This window comes from Porites lutea, chromosome 3, assembly GCF_958299795.1.
Source record: "Porites lutea chromosome 3, jaPorLute2.1, whole genome shotgun sequence".
Taxonomy (NCBI): domain Eukaryota; kingdom Metazoa; phylum Cnidaria; class Anthozoa; order Scleractinia; family Poritidae; genus Porites; species Porites lutea.
In genome coordinates, this window is record NC_133203.1 from 27,280,274 (window position 1) to 27,301,368 (window position 21,095).

Sequence of the window (21,095 nt, forward strand, 5' to 3'; positions counted from 1 at the left end):
AGAATTGGGAGTTGACTCATGTTAATGTATTGAACCCTCATCTATTTTTCTGAGTTTTAATTACATGTGACCTTTGCTGCAACGCAGTCATTCGTTCTAACACACTCGCCATGCGAACAAATTACTTTTTCCCTCCTTCGAGTCCCCTTGCCCTTTCCTCTTTCCTTATTTGCATTAAACCATTGCTACGGCGTTTTTATGCCCTCACCTTTACTGAACATAATTGTTTACCTTTGTGATTTAGAAGTATATTGAAATAATTCAAAGAAAATTAATTATTCATTAAATAGGCTTAGGGCCAAGTATTAATTCGATTAGTTTTGGAACGGAATGGTTAATGCGACTATATTTGCTCCTTATCAATCCCTGTGTATTGAAAAATATTGTTACAGTATTCATCCTAACGATGACAAAGTTTAGTCGCTGTTGAACTGTGTACACTACGACAAAACAAAAATCTTAACTTATTAAACTTGCATGCGCGAAACTTTGTTTGTGCGTTTCAATACCTTACAATTCGCACTCGCTACAGGAAACTTTTTCACATTATTCATTACACCTTGTTTTCATCTCTAAAGAAAATTTGCAATAAAAAAGACTTTCATGCCGCCCGACAAACTTGTTGATGAAAACGACCCTTCCATGTGGGTTGCCAAGACAAAAGGCCCCGGTAAAATTCACGAAGTAATTCTTGTTTCTATCTAGTCTAGGTTTTATGGCTGCCCAGTATACACCTTCTGGTGTCTAGTTTTATAGAGAAACATTATGAAAGACTTTGTAAAATGATACTTACAATTTCCAATATTTTGCTTCCAGGGTCAATGGCACATTTTTCCTCTGGAAGTGCATTCTGTTCTTCCTTGGTCAATCCAATCTCCTGGCCTAGTCTATTGAGCTCAGTTATTTCCGCGGCATCCCCGAGGTGGAATTTCAGATGCAGTTTTAGGCTCCCATAGATGTCTTTAAAACTTCGTCTCAGTCTCTGAGCTAAGTCTCGTTCTTTTGCAGCTTTTTTATAAACATCCTCTACTAGTGTCGACAGCATTGCGCACATAGCACGAACATCTTTTTCCAGTCTTTTCCTTACACCTTTATTACCCCTTACTATTTCTTGTATATATCGATGGACTTCCTCATCTGTAGGAGACGACATTTCAGCCTAGATACTATTTTGAAGCGCTTTGTTTGCGAAAAGCTATACAGACGACGGTTGACTGAGTATACAAATGCAAAATGACTCCCTAGCATCGAACGCAATCAACCAAAAATGTATTTCTGCGGATTCGATGTGCTATTGATTATTATTAACTCAAACGTGGTGTAGGCGTCGCCATGAAACGCACGAGGTCCGTTCAATTCACACCCGACTCAAATACTTGGCTTCCTTTATAGCAATCAAATACTGTCCAATTAGATATCTTTCACATAACTCCAACTAGAGCCACTATAGTGCAAAAGTCCACTAAATATGCAAAACTGACCCGGGGTGTTTTCTCATCGGTAACTTTTCCTTTATTTGCGGCAGGCACGAATAGAACCATCAAATAAAAGACGAATTGTGTGACAAAAAGCATTTTATCTTCAGCGTTTTCGCTTACAAATACTATCAACTGAAAAAAATGAACAAAAGAAAATTGGCAGTTCAATATTTCGCATGTTTAGTCCTCGTCGCTATTTATCTAAATTACGTTCTATTTTACTCATCATTTTCACAGCCTTGTCACATCTTCATGTGCGCCATGTGGGCCTCCTCCGACGTCCGCTGTTGTTTCCTGGAGCACTTTTTCTTAGGTTTGTCCTGTTTTGGCTCAGGCGGTGCGGGGTTGGCTTCCCCTGGGAGATCAGCATTGGCATCGGTGCCTGAACCACATGTATCTTCGTTCAGACATGCTACCTGGCTCAATTTCGCGGATTTTTGCTCTTCTGGTGACTTCTTTGCGTATCGCATCCTGTTATCCACAACTGAGTCTGCGACATCGCCGTCTTGCTTGTACTTGACATGGCAGCCAGCTGTTTAGAGGTTTTGGGAAACAATTCGTGTAATCCTTTTTATCGATGATTCTCTCGGGGTAGAATGATCGGAATACCCTGATGCTTTCGTCCTCCATCGTAACATTTTCAGTCGGTCAGTGTTTGATGATGTATGATGACCGATATTTATATATGGAACACACGTCAGTTGTATGTCTCTGTAACAAGTAATTTGCAGATAAAGCAAAATAAAAATCTTTCCAAAAATTGAATTCTTTCGATCCTTCAGTCTTAAAATTAATATCCACGTATGTGAGATCTCGTTGAGTTTTCCAAAAAATGTCAGGGCGAAAATTGGGAAATGTTGGCATCTTAAAGCGTTTTCAAAGAAGTGCATTTTCCGTCTGTATCCTTGTATTCTATTTTAACTTCTTCTACGATCTTTGACTCGCTAGTCCAGTCAATCTAGGCATTTTCAAGGCTCAACATAAAACTAATTGCAACAGAATTATTTTCAACGTCATTTAAGTAAGGGTGGCCTATCTAACAACATACTAAAAATCCGCCAAAATCCGTTCGGCGGAACATGTCAAAATTTTTATTAACACAGGGCACCCACGTTAGTTGAAATCATACGGTTAAACAAAAAATGCACAAAATGTGTTCGTTACTTTTATGGAAAAGTGACAGAAGAAAGAATAACTGCTACCTAGTTTTCGCTGATAAAAACGAAGTGTTTCTTTTTTCAAAAGGGATAAATATTAAACACGGTTGGCTTTTGCACAGGAAGCCCATGTTCCACTCAAGGAAACCCAAAACAACAGGAGGCTTTCAGAGTAATAGAATGAACTGTTAGCTCAATCAATCAATCAATCAATCAATTTTATTTACCCTCTAATTTACAGTGTAGCACTCAAGTGCTAATATCTTCGAGCCAACTATATTAATAAATAATTATAATAAAAAGTTAATTCTATATAACAACAGGAGCCCATAACAAATAACAAATAAGATAACTAACTACCTAGACAACTAACTTGCAAATTATTATGATGTAGAAAGGTTTGCAGTTCCTGCCCTTTTAAGTAAATTATTGTTCCCAGTACATATCAGTCGTCGAAAAGATTGAAGTAAATCAGAAATAGTGCGGTGATGGTCAGGAAGAGAATTCCAAGATGTTGCTGCCAAGTAACTAAAGGAATTGATACCATAAGAAGTGGTCAATGGTTTAGGCAAACAGAGCATATTATGTACTCTTAAAAAATAGGTGCTAGAGCGTAAGCGAAACATATCTTTTAAATATCTCGGATAATCAGAAAAATGAAGACATTTAAAAATAGTAAGAATCATGTTTTGTAAACGCTTGTCCTTAAGGTTTGCAGTTCCTGCCTTTTTAAGTAAATTATTGTACTCAGAGTTAAGATCCTTGAAAATAAATCGAAGAATACGTTTGTTTAATAGGTCCAATTTATCAGAATCTTGTTTACTAGAGAAATGCCACACCATGGAACAATAATAAAAGTGAGGAAGTATAAATGCCTTATAAAGACGGAGCATGGTTTCAGTAGACATCAGTTTACCAAACCTTGTCATAACGCTAAACTGATTGTTGATTGGCTATAAGACTACAACAAATTTAGTCGTAAGGCTTTAAATCTGAAAAATGAAAGCCGTTACTTAATCATTAGCTTTTTTGCTTCGGCTGAGGTGGAAAGAGAAACCGGCACCGGAATGTGAAGAATGCCAGCAAGCGACCGCAGCTTAAAATGGAACGATCTGATTGGTCAGAAGTCATTTTTTCCCGAATTTTCAACGGAAAAAGACGATTGTAAGTCAGAAATATCGAACAAAGGAAAGGTATTGTTCCGACCTATTGTTTTGTACTTTGTCGGGAGATTCGGATGTGAGCGAACAAGCGTACGAGGATTGGACGATCGTGTCTCGTATTTCACAGCACGGCCGCCATCTTGATCACACTCGGGTTGCATTAGTTCCTTCTTTTCAAGTCGTTTTGCTCGCTCATAATTGTAAATATATTGTAAATACGTTTGTAAATAATAACAAAAAGTTTAAGTGGTTGATTTTTTGCGGTCTTCTGGGCCTCGGTATCGTTCGTCATGCCGTTTCAAGCCGTTTGCTGCTGTCCTCGTCACAATGAATGGAAGCATGGAAAAGTAAATGGTGAGCAATTGCCAGTGTACCCGCGAGGAAGCGAGCGTCCTCAACCTTAACTCTTGCTAGTGAAGATCCAAAGAACAAGGGGAGAAAAAGAAAAATTTGTGTTTCTTGCCGTTCAAGGCTGCACGCTGAAGTCAAGTGCCAGAAACTGGAGGTAAGGTTCACACCTTCTTTTGTTCACATTCAGTTTATGCCTTTTTGAATTTGTTTTGTTCATAAGTTATCTTTGAAATACTCCGCGTTGTTTATCGGTAAAGCCCTCTCGAATAATAAGTCCTTTTATGTTTGTCGCGTAGGACTCTTTTATTTAGACATTTTCACGGGCTTTGGTTTATTTCAATTCAAATGTGGCATGTGTTTTTGTCACACGTGTGCCTCCTCTACATGCGTTTGACAGAACCCTCCCAAACATCATTTGTATAGTTTCTGATGGAGATAGATTGAAAAACGTTTTTATTTATCAGTGAATAGTATTTGTAAAGCTTGTATAGTTTGTCAATTAAGATTTATATGTAACTTGCTGACCATCAGTAAAGCCTGTTATATTTTCTTAGCAGCGTAGGGTAAACATCAACAGAAACACATACCGTGAATGATCGATTAAGCGCCGCGACGCTTATTTTATTTTCTATGTAAAGGTGTAGCAATTATTCTAAAGCTGCCCTTATTCGAGAGCAGCACTTATTCAAACCATGGACGAAACACCGAGAGGAATATAGAGAGAACTCAGAGTTCAATTTGACTACTATGCATTGGTGAGCAGTCCAGTTTATGTACATTTCTCAGAATACTGTCACTGCCACATTAAGTTTGTCCCTTTGTTACTTGTTTCACTTCAAATAATAACTGTTAACCCTTAACAATACTTTATAATCTTTACTCCTTGGATTAAGTGCTTTTCTGTAATCCCTGGGTATTCTTTCTTTACTTAGGAAATTTGTACAAGGGCTCAATTTGGAAGTAGCAATGCAAGTACTTGCAATGTGGGGGATGTGGTCAATGATTTGGTAGTGACACCAGCACCAATGATGCCTGATGAAGTTGAAGCCTCAACGTCAGGTGACGGCTTAAGCACATCCTGCGTGGCAGATGTCCTTCATGAGAGTGACATATTAGAAGTAAGAGCAGAACCAACAGCTCACATTGCGGCCTCTTCGGTAGCAACTTCTTGTGACAGAGGCACTCAAAAGCCCCCAGTACGCCAAGTACCCTACAAGGAGTTGTCCGACCCGGCACAAAGGCTTGTCAGGGCTGACGTCATTGAGTTGATGAAAGATGAAGTAATGAAAACTGTTCATTTTGTGCCAGAAGATATGTCAGAATTTATGAATGAATTACTTCAAAACAAGAATTTCTGTTCAGTATTTGGGCTTGATGTGGACAATCAAGACATTTGCAATAACCCGACCATGCAATCTCTTGTGAAAGAGTATAGAGCTTGTATGGACAAAGAACAGAAAAGAGAAGCAAGAAGGAGGTCCTTAAAACAAACAGGCAAGATTTGCATTGGTAATTCACTTAAAGATTCACGTGTTACTCTCACGGGTGAAAAAACACCAGAGCACTTCAAGGACAGGGTTAGTGCTGCAAATTCCATTGGCAGACTAACTTGTTATGCAGATGAGAGACGAAGACTTTTGTCCATTGTCGCCATGGACTATCCGTACAGCATGTTGCAAGAATTGTTTCACTGTTCTTCAAAGACAGTAGCGGCGGCAAAGGTCCATTGTATTTTGTTTGGCCGTGGTGGAACCCCTCCAGCAAAATTCAAATTTACAAGAAAATGTGTCAGTCCTGATGTGGTGATGGAACTGTCTGAATTTTTCAACAGAGAGAGTGTTTCAAGGCCTTCTTCCTGCAGAAGTGTAATAACAGATGGCCAGGAAACACCTGTCAGGTATTGGAAGGACAATGTTAAAGAGATTGTCAACCAATATCTCCTGGAATTCCCCAATGGCGTGAAGCGCACTTTTATTTACACACACCTTCCACCCAATTTCCGCTACATCACCATGCTTGCAGGGCTTTGCAATCTCTGTGATGAGTTTGGACATTCAAATTTTGAGAAGTTTATGACTTTGCTTGGCAGTGTCGAAAGAGCAACAATGGTGTCTGTTAAGGATTTGAGGGAAAAATTGTTGCAGCACCAACGCTTCATGAAGACCCAGTTTGCCCACCAGGTGCAGAGGCATTCTCCATGCTTAGAACTCTGCATGACCAATGCATTTGCCTCCTGTTCGCATCCTCATGACAGGTTTTGCCCAGATGCTTGTGGCATTTATGATGTGTACAAGCAAGTGCAGATGCTGTTGTCAAGTGTGCCAAGTGAGGGTGAAGAAGATTGCCTAAGGAAAGAAGTGGATGATCTGATGCAAGTTCATACTCAATACACGGCACATCTGTTACGGACACGTCATCAAGGAGAGTACTATAAGTACATTCTGGACAACCTGCAGGCTGGTGAAGCTGTTGTAGTTGTCGACTACAAAATGAAATTGGAGTTAGGTGTTAGAACGCGAGAAATCCAGAGAGACTGGTATGGGAAGCGTGGAATTTCCCTACACGGCTTCCTTGCCATTGCCCAAGTTAGTGAAACAGAGAGAAGAACAGAGGTGATTGATCTCTGGAGTGAGGACACCAAGCAGGATGCTTGGTTTAGCCAGAGTGCCATGGACGTGTGCTTTCGCTGGATGGAGAAGGAGTTCCCTGGCTTTCGAGTATATTTATTTTCTGGTGAGTATTCATATTAGTAAGACTATTTACATTTGTATAGGTAATAGCATGATTTGTAGTGATATTTGGCATAAATACCACGAGTCATACTTCAAAATTGTTGTACGTAATTTTGAGACAATTTTGAAATATCACAAGTGATATTTATGCCAAACATCACATACAAATCATGCTATTATTTGTTTATACTACTACCCGCAAAAGGTTTGTAATTTTCACATGTAGGCATTTCAAAGCTGAAATACCACTGCTCTGAGCCAATTAAATTGCAGAAATTTCTCTTGTAGTAGTATAAAGAAAGGAAATACAATATTGTAGTATAGTAGTAATTTGTGTCAGTTTGGAACAGTGAATGGAAAATACACTACAGTAGTCAAACTGTAAAACATTCCTTGTGTCTTAATCAGCTATAACTTCCACCTGAGTTATTAAAAAATTCCCGATGGGATACATTGTATCTACATCTAAGGGAACTGTCACTCCTTTACAACCAAGTGAACCTGCAGAATCTGCTTTTGAGTATCCATTGCATTCTTCTAGGTCTATTTGGGGCAGCACATTTTTTTGGACTAAGTGTTACTAGGACAAAAGGGATTGTGGACTCAAAACACAAGCTATAAAACTGAATATTTAAACATTATCATTATAAAGACTGAGTACCTAATATTGTGAAAATCTTTTCGTCATTTAGACAATGGCCCACACTACCACAATACAGGGTTCATCCTGTATTTAGCAGAATTAAGCCAAGCATTCCAGCTGACTTTGGTGGAGTATAACAATTTTGAGGCTGGTGAAGGGAAGTCAAAGCTGGATACCCACTTTGCCCATATCAGTCATAAAATTGTTCGATGGGTCAGAGTGGGCAACAATTTGGAAACAGGAAGTCAATTGGGAGACCTTATAGGGGTATGTATGTTTGACTTGTGTAGCAACTCTCTAAAAGCACCCATCATATTTTCCAATGTTTGAATTATGCCATACCCTCTCTCTTTTTTAAGGGGTAATCCTTCCCCTCCCTCTAATTATGTTCCCCAGTTATGAGTATATTTTTGGTTAGCATTCAGTTATTTTCTCGTCTGCATTTTTTTGTGTAAATGTCTGTATTAAACCTGCAATGTTCAACACTTTGTATGCAACACAATGTGATGAAATTTGGAATAATACAGTGACACTAAAGCTTACAACTTACAAACACTTCAAAGATACTAAACCATGAAAGTAGAGCTCCTCTCCAGTGTAGAAAATGATGAAAGTGTTAGTAACCGTATTGTACAATTTTTGTCAGTCAAACCCAATTTCTTTATTATTATTTTTCTTGTTTACCTGAGTAAACTGCAATGGTCACTTCAAAATAATTGCAATAAATTAATTAAATTGTTATCATTAATTCATCACAAACGAGAATAAAGTGAAATTAATACACTTATTTTAATTCTAGCACAAGCATTGCCATCTTATTATTATTATTATTACAGTCTACTCCCAGTAACTCGAACCCTCCATAACTCGAACCTCCCGCTAACTCGAACCAATTTTCTTTTCCCTTCCAAACAGTTTCCATATAATTTTACACTCGATAACTCGAACTTTTTTCTGTTTCCCTTGAAGGTTCGAATTATCGGGAGTCGACTGTATTAGTATTATTATTATTATTATTATTATTGTTATCATTATTATTATCTAGTATACTAAAAAAGATTTAAGGGCTTACTGGGGGATGGATGGTTTTGAGTGCTTGGCTTGGTAATTACTTCTAACATTGTGCCTTAGCTGCTTCCTAATGTGACAGTTCCTTGTTTGTTTAATTTTGCAGTCAATGAAGAATGTGACTTGTAGAAAACTCCTCATCGACAGAAGCAAGGCACCAGAAAAGTGAGGGACACTCAAAGACATCTCCCTCTTTGGAAGCTTTGAGTTTCCAACTTCTGGCCCACACAATGGAGGACTTATAGCCCACTCTCTTGCAGGCATTGGCAAGGAATTAAAAAAAACCCAACAGCAGCTCCAAAGTATTGCCAATCGCAGACGCCCCATCGCAGGTGCAACTGGTGCTGCTACATCTGACGAAATTCCTGTCCTGCAAGAAACAGCGGGTACAAGACAAAGTGGAAGTCATGAGGTTTACAGTGTCCGTTTTGTGCAACATGAGATGGAGCACCAAAGGAATTCAGATTCTTCCGAGATTGTCGGCACCGATCAGGACAAGTTGAACCTCCTAAAACCAGGTTTCGCCTTAAAAATTGGTGGTGCAAAGCGGACAGTGTTTTCCCTTCAGCAGAAGGAGGTTATGATCGAATTTCATAACAGGCAGGCAAACTATGGCATAAGGGCAGACCCACTGGCCTACATTTCAGCTATGAGGGAAAGAGGCTTGGAACCACTCAAAGAAAGTCAGATTAAGAGCTGGTGGAGCACTTACCATCAGAAGCGAAAACGAGAAATGGAGAGTATGGCTGGAGACATCCAAAACGCCCGGAGAACACTGCCTGCTCGAAATGCCAATCAACCGGACCCTTCTTCAGCGTCTGGACTGACAAGGTCCACAGGTTCTTCACTCCCCTCATCAACTCCATCCTCATATCCAGCATCAACATCTACAGGGGCACCCACAGCACCAGCACCTCCATCCATATCACTTCCTGTAAGCTTGAACACTTCATCTACACCTGTATTTGCAGTTACAATAGCACCCACGGCACCATCCCCAGCACTAGCACCAGCAGCAGCACCCCCAGCCACACCATCACTTCCAGTACGCTCCAATACTACATCAGCATCTAACACAACACCTGTAATGACACCATCTGTAACTGGAACAGACGTTGGATGTGGCATCACAGAGTGGTTATTTCCTAGTATTGTTAGTCAGTCAAAAGTCGATGGCAGAAATGGTAGCAATGCATGCTCTTTTATTGCGCTTTGCTTTGGTTCCATTTATCGCCAGTCCAGTTTACCTACGCCAGCTGTTGGACAACCCCTCAACAGACAATGGGAGGCAGCTGTAATAGAAGCAATCAGGACTGGAAACGATTTTCATGATGAACTGTTTGGAGGTGAGGGGATTGATGTTGCTGTGGAAGATGCTGTTTCTGCAATTGGTGACCACTGTCACATCAGTGGTATTGTGCAGGAGTATAATGTGTTTGGTGCGGATCCACTGAATCAGTTTGCTGCAGTGGTAAACTTGATTCTCCAACAGAAGCAGTCATTCCATGTGTTAGTGGTCAATGACAAAACAAGGATTATCATTGTAGACAGTAATGGAACTTTGATTTTCTTTGACTCTCATATTCATGGCCACCATGGAGCCTTGGTTGCTCGAAGTGACCCTTACCAGGGCCACCAGGCTCAATCATTTTCAAACTGGGTCAATGACATGCTAAGAAAAAGTCATAGTGTGGGTCTTGCTATTTGCTCATTGACCACAGTTGGTTACTTTTGAGCAAAATTTAACTGTGGACAATATGGGGGTCAGATTCCTTAAGAGTTAACAATAGTTTGCATTATTCCCTGCAGTAGGGCTGTCACTAAGATTTCAAATTGTGCTCGGATATATGCTAGAACAAGACGCTGTGTGAGCGTATATTTGGGCGTGGTCGTACTACGGGTATGATACTTTGAACATGCCTTATTGCAGCTAAAGAACCGTCATCATATCTTACTAGAAAAGAAAAATTGTTCACTCCACTTGTTTGCTGAACCACACAGCTTATACAGTGTGTCCCAATCCACAACAAAAAGTGTCATTTCACGACAATGTTTGAAAATATGCACATCTTCAATGCAGAAATTGCAGCTTAGGACGTAAGTGGTTACAGCCCAGAGAGTAAGGTTTATCTCAGCTCCACTGATACTGACAGATGTGTTTTCACACCCATCACTTTGTACAGTGTATTCCGGTTACTAACAAGGGCAAATAAAGTTCCTTGAGTCCAGTATCCACAAGGATTAATAAGAGAGTAACACATTAGGAACATTGGTAACTATTATCATTTGATATACTACAATTGTCAACATTGCTTGAGAAAAGATGAGGTTCAAAGGTGGCAATATGTACATCTTTAAGTTCATATATATCCTCATTCCTATGTAGAGTCTGAAAATATTGTACTAATTTATGCTTGGATGGTATTTCCAACAATACACATGTCCCTTCACTATGACTGTTATGATACATATCTGTAGCATGAGAATCAAATACATTATATCCCCCAGTCTAAGTGCTGTAGATACCAACACCAATAATTGCCACCGTTAAAATGAATGAGTTGTAGTTCAGTGCCAAGTGTTTCAAATGCTGTAACCTGTGTGTGGCATATACAGTAGTGATGGGTGTTACAAGTATAACCGGGGGGGGGGGAAGCTACTTCCCACACATTCTCTTAAGGTGGCTCCCTAGAGTATTTACTAATGATCCGAGCTATCAAGCATACGTTACAGAGGAAAATCTAGTTACTTTGTCTTTGCGATTTTGTTCACGAGATTCACCGCTAAGGTTACCCATATAAGAAGGCTCCTTTATCAAGTTTCATTTTCTGGATTAAGGCCGTTACCATGGAAACATTGCATCCTTAAACAGGCAGTAATTTTGTCATTTTTGCCCATTTTTCCTTGATAGTTCTAATTTCCCGCGGTGAAATGTCTTTAAACTTTGCCACTTTATATTAACGATATTGCTTAACATTTTAAAGTGGAAAAAACATGGGGTCGTTAAGACGGTTTTGCCAATATTTTGAAATTTGTACTTTTTCTTAATAGAGGAGTTTAGCTCTTACAGATTTTGACAAAAAAATGGCAGTACAAAGGTACTACCATTGTTAAGAAATAAGGCGATTTTCAAAATAATTTACCGAAGGAAACGCGAGAAATTCACGGTTAATTAACTGCGCTGACGTCACAAAAATCCGAAAAACACGCGTGGTTCGGGGTCGTGTGAGCAAAATACGCGCGCGAGCCATCACGCCCGCATGCGCATAATGCACAAAGCTACTGAAAACATGTGGTTTCTTTGAAGAGTACGAAAGCCTTTTTTTGAAGCCGTTTATTAGTATCATTACGGTGATATCTCGCCAGTTGAAAAAGGAGGGATAGCGGATTCAATTTTATACCTAACACAGGATGTTTTCTTCGAAACACTTGACTATTGTAGCTAAAATTCAAAGCGTGGTGGTCACTCGTGAGGATGGCGATCGTCGGCGATGAAGACGGTGGTTGTGAAAGGATCGCAATAAGCCCTTCATTTTTTAATCTGCTGTACACTGCTTGCAGATCTTCAAATGTTAGCCCACTTCCGGATACTTTTTAAACCTTGTTCTTCTTTAGGGATAATTTCGACGGCGAAGTTTTTCTTTTAAAGTCTGCTGTAAAAGATGGCGCCGATCTATAATTCGTATATCATGTCCTCAACTACATGCACAAGACCGTAGGTCTCGACGGACAACTATTGCTTTCGTCAAGGGTCAATCTGTGAGTAAAAATTATTTCTCGTTGTGCAAAAACATTGTCCATTTACTTCGACTATTTAACGTTTGTCTACTTTTGAAGCGAAAGAATTGATGTCTTTGGAAAATTTCTGCTTTGTTTTTACATACAATTTGCTCTTTTAAGGATCGATATTGACTTGTAACCGGTGTAACATTGTCTCCTCTCATAAATGTTTGACCTACACTAAACAAACTTTTTGCACAATGAGTTTCAATAGAAAGTTAATAAAGTTTTTTGGGGGGAATATTTCGAAACTGAGAGGCCATGTTTGTTTTAATTTTTGCGTGGACGTCGCGCGGATTTTAAAGCTCGCGCCATACTAGTGCTCAGGCTGCGCACGGCCAATTTACTCTAGGGAGCCACCTTAAATGAAATCCAAACGATGTTCTCACAACTTGCAAAGCGAACAGCAAGGGTCTTGCCAGCGGATTTGCGCACTGATCATGCGCATTACGTCAAAAACCATAAATCAACGGTCTTGAGAAAAAATAAAAACATGGCAGTCGAAGGCTGGACTGTTTCTCACTATTATATTTTGGTAATTCGCAAATTTATTGATTTTATGTCGCTTTTCAGACATAGTGTGTGGTTTTCTTTTTCTGTTAAACAATTTCCCTTTGCAGAGTTTGGAATATGCAACATATAGCTAGCTCCGTATAGCTGCTAAGAAAAGGCCGCCGAAGAGTTGAGCTATCGAGCAGTGTTTTGGTGCAAACCTAGGAAAGTTAAAGTCGCTTCAAGGTACAGAGCTTTCAGTAGTAGTTGTGATTTGTTTTAGAATCGTTTTGAATTTTAACTTTGAATTCAAGTTGTTGACTGATCGAAATAAATGAAGTGAAATGTTATGAAGTGTTAATTTTTATTCAGTTATGATGTGTAGAGCAGTAAGCTCATATTTATAAAGCTTTCTTGAATGTACTTGCTTCCGATAAATTTGACACTTGCTCCAGTAAATTTTATCAGCATCAAGTTATCCTTGCCCGGCAAAAACGATGTAACCTATAAATTAAATCCATCGAGCGCGTTGTTGTTGGTTAAGATCTAGCACTGTTGCGTTTTAGTTTCCCCCGCATTTCAGTACCAAAAGACAAATACGATATGCAAGAAAAACAAAGTTGCATGATATAAGTTTTTTCAGATTTTTAAGCTTTTCTGATTTCCTCTGCTGGTTCGCTTCAATTCTTGCTTCTAAAATATTTACTGTGGGAAAAATACTGTAACTATCCGCTGACCACCACGCTGGGTGACCGCTTTGCAAGTTGTGAGAACATCGTTTCTCGGCGGTCCCAGACCTCGTCTCTTCCCCCCCACCCCCCCTGAGTATAACTGTCACTGCATGTATTCAAGGTGGAAAAATTGCTCAAACACTGCAAACATTCCTGGCAATTCTGTTAACATTTCCTTGACAGTATGGAGCATTAATTGTTTTCGTAGCATCTACATAAACTGAAGGTCCTGGTTTCTTCTCTATATCAGTACAAAGCTTAAATTGGCCAAAATTAACCCGGTGATTCAAACTGTTTTAAGCACTATAAAATGGATAATTACTTGTACAGAGGGGCAAATTTTTACTTAGAAGCCTATTTGGACATCTCATTCCACCTAAATCGCCTGTGCTCTGATGCTTAGACGACAGATACACCTTCCCTCGTTTACGAACTAGTTTTGGAGTTGCCCCTTAAGTAAAAACCTCACACTGTTACAGTTACTTCTATAAACCTTTTCTATTTTTAACGTAACAATGAATTTCAGACGACAATGGTGTATTTTTCCTAATACTCTTTCATACAAAAAGTGTCACTTTCCGTGTTTTCTGTAACAAAGATTTTAATTTGTTCATGGGTAGTCTGCTAGGGGGCATCACGGTAACCGGTCATTTCGTTCCATGGTCAGATCGTTGACAAAAATGAAAAATCAAGTAAATCTTTCTAAATTTGTTGAGTGAACTTTATCGAGAAGAAAAAACGTTTCGTTCAAACCACAAGCTGATAAAATAATAATCGATCCAAAGTCGATTCGATCCATCCTAAATCGTTTGAAAACAAACAAGAGACGATTTCAACCAGCCACGGGCTTTAACACTTAAACCGCTGCTTTGAGAGTTTTTGAGCTAGAATCGATCAATAGTTTTGAAAGATAAAGCGCAACAAGTAAAAGCTATGCCGTTATGAAGGTACAGCATTTCGAAGCGCTTGTAACTCAAATATTTCTTTGCAGCGCCCGATTTATGCAAATTTTGAAAACAACCCCCAGTTTCGAATTACAATCTCGATTTTATCGTAATCTGTCAAGCCGAAAATATAATTGACAAACCTGATTTAAACAACGAAATTGTAAGTTCTGTTATAAATAAATTTCCCACGACGAGATCTCAATTCAGCTTCTTTTATTTCCTCCTCAACACAATTTTCCTCCTGTACAACTAGCTCATTACCTTCTCTTGTCGTCACCTCGCTGCCATCAAAAGACTTTACCACAAAACTTGCTGATAATGCAAAATCCCGACGCACAGCATAGTACATGTACCGCGTCACAACATACAGATGAAAAAACACAACACGCAATACAAAAAAAGTTCATTAACCGTCACCCTGCTAAACAAAATTGAAATAATAAAAAGAATTGTTGCAGTTATCAAAGTAGTTCCAAAAGAAGCCTCAGTCCCTTTTGGTTTCAATTGTTGACAATCGTCTCTTCCTTCATCGGAACAGATTTTTATCACAGGCAACTCGCTGTGTTCCGCAATGCAAAAATCAAAATCACTATTGTCACACTGACGACCACCAAATCTTGCGACTCTCAAACTCGTTCAACATTCCTCTGTTCAAACTCTTATCCATTTTACACGTACACTCCTGATATTCCGATTTGTTATTACGTCTGTGGGGTCCATGAGTCTTTGATGTTTTGAACAATATATTAACACGTTCCTCGAAACTCTGCTGCCAAATGTTATCCAAACTGCTTCTCGCTGCTGCTTCGAAAAATTTCGGATCAAACGATATCCAAATCGTCCCTCATTGGATTATCCACTCGACCTAACAAAATCGACCAATCACAGAATAAAGAAAAGAAAGTGGACATAAAATAAAGAAAACAGCAAATTCAGATGACCTCTTAGGAAACACGCAATTAAAACTGTCTTTCTATGATTGGTGCATTTCGATCCTATCGTCAAAAAAATGTCAGACGTCAATCATCTTAGCGGACCTCTTAGGAAACGAAAGTTTTTGTCAACGGGTTCAAAAGGTCATTGTTTATGATTTGTGATTGGCGGATTTCGATCCGTTTTTTGAGTTTCTGTGTTTCAAGGTTCGTTGCTTGTGATCTTATTGTGACCAAAACCCGACGTTAGTATTCCAAATATTTTTGATAGATTTCATCCCTGGACTTCAGACTTCCAAATTTCGATGAGGCAAAAATAATGAAGATTCAGATGAACTTTTGAGATCGTAAAAGTGCGATTAAGTGCCGTGTGCTAGCAGAGCTTTCTTTTCCACATGCCTCTTTAATACCTTGTACAAGACGTTCGCATGGCAGACATTTGCCTCGCTTCGCTTGTTTACTTGCCTTGTTTACGTTAGTACGTATTGCGTGCCTATTGCATATTTGCGTCAAAACAAGCCGTTTCCATTACTCTATTTGGGCCACGCCCAAATAATAATTACTAGTAAAAGGTGGATCAAACAGGTAGAATTTTCTTTTAGTTCTATTTTCCCTATGTTTCCAATGAAAGTAATAGCCTGTGGTGTACCCTTAGTGACAGTCCTGATGCAACCAAGTATGCAAATCTATTGTGGTTTTACTTGATGCCTGGTTCCAAAAATCTAAATGCCTTTATAGTATCTTTATTATTATATTACCATATACAAATCAAAGTAAAATGAAAATTGAACCACAACATTACCAGACAACAGTCACCGTTTATTTCTCATTTTTATCCCTGGTTCATTTTTTACTATACATTGTTTTGACCGTGGTAATTTAATGATGAATACAAATCAAAGGACAATTAAATCTTGATCATAAAGATTCAGTTTTAGGGATAATTTTTCTGTTTCCAAAATAGTTAACCTGTATCTGTAGAGAGTAATTTTAAGAGTACGCCATGAATTTTTTTTTTGAAAAAAGTGTTTTGAAAAAACCAACGGAATAGTGCATGGAAATCTGTGCCACCAAAACTAGTTTCTTATGGTGGGAAAGCACCTAACATGGTTTCAGGGGCCACAATAGGCTTACCAAGAAAAACTGATTTACATAACATTGAGTTAACCAGTGTTTTGAAATAGTTATTATAATGTCCAATGCAACTGACAATTTTTTGGGTTGTGGGAGGGGTTGGGTGTGGAGTGCTCATGGAAGTAAAAGCTTGCTGTTGCTATTATAGGCATTGAAGCAGAAAATGGCTATGAAAATGGGGAACATAAGATTGTAAATATTTTTTGTCATTTTTATGTTTGTAACTCCCCCATTTCAGCTTTTCAAGACTTTTTGCTCAATACATAACCTTGAGTACATAAATCAGGAAATTTGATTCAGTATTCGAGTTTACTTTTCTAATAAAGCTTGTTGGTTTTCCTTTATTTTATTCTTCTCTTTGAACTTCCTTAACTGCCCAGTGGTTACATCCCGTTTTTGTTTGTTTTTTCTTGAAGGGGTTGGGGGAGGGGTTGTGGTAGTTAAAGGGATCTGCCGCTTTATTCACTTGCGGCTCTCACATTTGAAAAGATTGAACGGATTTGGATAAAAAAAGAAGAGATAAAGAGAAATTTATGAAGAAACGCCAACTTAAGTGAAAGAAAAGTTTTATTTGGCACGTACTGTATCACAAATTACTTGTAATATCAAACACAGACTACAATGTTTGGGCAAAACAGTTTATTGACTAGCAGGACGAGACGCTGGCGAGAGGTCAATGAACAAAACCGCCAAGGGTGGAGTGGGCGGGTAAGCGATGTCTTGCTCAAAGCTAACGTGGAGCGATCTGAAAGCCGATACACTAAACCCGCGGAAGACTGGTCCGAAAGGGGCGTGTTCTCTATAGCAATTAGCAATCATCACCCGTGGTGATCCTTGTTCAATTACTTGTAATATCAAACACAGACTACAATGTTTGGGCAAAACAGTTTATTGACTAGCAGGACGAGACGCTGGCGAGAGGTCAATGAACAAAACCGCCAAGGCCCAGACATGGTAGTATGTGGTTGAGAGTGATTTTTATAATTAGAGAAATTAATTAACAGTAACTTGAAGAAATGGAAGATGAAACTAAACAGCAATGTGTGAAATAGCGGCAGCCATGCGAGTAGCAGCCGCCCTCTTTTGTCGATCAGTCATTTCAAGATAAATTAAATAACAGTCACTACGCCAGTCGCCCTGTGCCTTAATTAACTCAGATGGTACTTTAGCTTCAAAGGCAAAGGTAGCGCCACCGCGCCTAAAACTGTGAGGGGAGTAGCTAGTAGAATCGAGACCGACAGCTTTGTTAACCCTGGCCAGAAAAGAACTAAAATGCGGATAGGTGATATGACTCAATGAACTAGCGGACCTAACCGAGAATAATGGCATGTCCTGGGGTACCTGGTTAATCCGAAGGTGGTTAACCAAAGCAGCTACAGGGCACAACAAACTACCCGGAATGCGCGGCAAGGGTAAAGAAAAAAGACGTTCCTGAAACTGAATAGTTTTAGACGCGCGAACTGTGAGATAAGCGAACGATGCATCAAAACAAAGATCTGACCGCAAAAGGACCTCAGGCGAGACTAACGCCGCGCGATCAACAACTAAATTCGACTTGCGTAAAAAGGAGTAAAAAGCTACTAGAAAAAGCGCCCACATAGCGACATGCAAAGGCTTATCAAAATCGAAAAGGTGTACAATGCGTAATAACAATCGTGGAGTGATTGGAGCCTTGCGCTGAACTGCTGTTCCTAAATAACGCTTAACTCCGCGTAACAACAATTTATAACGATAATCACTATCCCAAGTCAAATCATGACCGAGAAACTTATGCATATGCTTAATGCTACTTAAATGATTCAGGATAGTACCATAAACGCGGCCGAGTGACTCTAAATAAGCTATGTAACGTGTAATTAATTTTACAGTCACTGGAAACGGAGCAGACGAAACCGCCTCACAAAATGTCAGATAAATCTTTATATGGGAGTTCAGGTTCCGCCGGGTTGAATCCGCGTATGCTCTCTCAGTCAAGTCGCGTCCAAGAGAATCCAATGCGCGAATATCTGGTGATGGTTGAACTGGCCTGCGACGATCTGCAACAAAGGCTTAAAGCACCCATTAAGAAAGGTTAAAGGCTAAATCCTCGCTGTCAATGGATAACATGTGAAAACAAAGGTTACGCTGAGAAGCGAGTTCATGGAACTTTCTTTGAAACGTAGAATCGGCATCCCAGCGACTAAGACAATCGGCAAAGACATTGTGGACCCCCGGAATATGAGAGACATGTAAGTCTAAATCATAACGCAGGGGCACCCAACGAGAATATAGTTCAAACCACTTAAACATAGCATTGTTAAGTGTATTTTAGTATTTAAACGGTAGATATAGGCATATTTTCATCCCCTAAAAATAATTCATCTGTTCGGATTTGCTAGCTGAAAGTCTAGTGATCCGAAAATTATAGCCACCAAAACTTACCTTTTCCAAAATTTCAGCCAGGAAAAATGCTCCCGAAAATTCTAGGTGACCTTTTTAGGGTAAAAATCCGTTAAAAATAGGCACTTATACCATTATTTAGATGTTCGAAAATCCTAGGAGAGGCACGCAAGCAAGAAATTTTGGCAACAAATGTTCCGAAAATTCTAGATCTCAAATCGTCTTCCGAACAGATATTTTCCGAAAATTGTCGTTGGGTGCCCCTGATAACGAGCTGATGTGAGCCAAAGTTGTCTTAAGCAACGCTGCATGAAGGCATCACTCAATGTGTTCAATCCATGGTTTGCAAACCAGTTTCGGAACTTGGTGTAGCTTTAGTTTTAAAGCTACAGTGTGCAACTCCTATCTGAAGATCGCACTATCCGTGGAAATTCAAAATCCTGCAAACCACACTATAGAGCTGGGCCCAGAGTCATACTGACATGGCAGGAAATAATCACATTCACGGACAAAGAAACTTGCATGCATGCATGTAGTTATTCAGATACAACCATTTTGGAGAAAACCAAAAAAACTATAATCTTTATTCAGCCGTAATAAACAGAGGTCAAAGGATATAAAACACTTTACTAGGGTATCTAAAAGATAGTAATGCTGCGACACATTCTGTTGATACTGGCATTAGTTAGGCAGTGAGTCTTAAGAGAAGCAAAATTGACATTGAATGTCCTATTTACATGTTGGAAAGTACTAGAATAATTACTATCAGTCTATAGAAAGAACTCGTTGGAACGTTGTTTAGAAAATGATCAAGTGGTTATCAACTCTGGTTTTCCCACAGTACATTGTAGGAAATAATAGAAATTCAGATTGTTTATCCATATATTTAATATACGGTGCACGATATTTTCTCTGGAAACACAATACTTTTCTTACTGTTTGTTGCACTTTATTAAGTAACAGTTATTTAGCTATTCTCGGTTTTCACCCACGTGACCAAAGTCCTGACAACGGTTGCTATCCGCCATGTTGGTGTACAAACAAACACTGTAAAGCACATGTTACGAAGTAAGTCGTGATGGTTCTCTGCTTATTTGTGGATTGCCACGCAAGAAGCGGGCGAGATAAAGATGTTTCTTTCTTTAGAGTACCTTCAATTGATACTAATCATGGCGAGGAAGCCGAGGAGCGTTCAATAGAGCGTCGAACGCAGTGGATAGCGGCTATAAGCAGAGATGACTTGACGGAGCAAATCCTAAAAAATGAACGTGTTTGTAGCCGTCATTTCGTCTCAGGTAAGCCAGCAAAAGACTTTGATGGGTTCAATGTTGACTGGGTGCCAACGCTAAATCTGGGACATTCAAAGAGAAAAAAGAAAGATAGCAGTACAGCAGATCAGGATCGGGCAGAGCGAGCTAAAGCTAGATGGAAGAAGAAGTTGAACGAAACAAAAGTAGAGATCGAGGAGAAGAAACTTCGTTTGAATGATGAAGGAACTCAAGCATCCAATATATCCTTTACGCCTTTAAGCGGTGATCTGGGTTTATTAACAGAAGAAACTCAAGAAACAGAGGAAATTGATGTTTCCTTCGCCGATCAAGACATTGCTGAAAATGAGAAAAGTTGTCAGACCGAGGTCAAAAGCTTTGGCGAGATGTGTACTCATACTGACGTTTTACGCCGTAAATTTTATGATGCAACCTCACAGACAGAGGACTTTGATTATTTATTTGCGTCAAATAAAAAAGTCATTGAATTTGACGAAGAGTATTTCAGGAATAGCGACGATAAAGTGCTGTTTTACACTGGTCTTGCGTCAAATAAAAAAGTCAAATAAAAAAGTCATTGAATTTGACGAAGAGTATTTCAGGAATAGCGACGATAAAGTGCTGTTTTACACTGGTCTTCCATCATATGAAATTCTGAACTTTGTGTTTGAACTCGTGTCACCGTCTGTTTCTCGTCGCTCTCAATCACTGAGTCCTTTTCAAGAATTTGTTATGGTCCTGGTTAAGTTGAGATTAGATGTACCTCTTCAAGACCTAGCTTATCGCTTCAACATCTCAGTTCCTACAGTATCCAGGACATTTCATTCTTGGTTGATGACT

The 21,095-nt window shown here is 39.3% G+C and overlaps 1 pseudogene; it reads left to right on the forward strand.

The window, feature by feature from the left end:
- Window positions 1-3,749: 3,749 nt before the first annotated feature.
- On the forward strand, window positions 3,750-10,445 carry LOC140930791 (uncharacterized; annotated as a pseudogene).
- The last annotated feature ends 10,650 nt before the right edge of the window (window positions 10,446-21,095 follow it).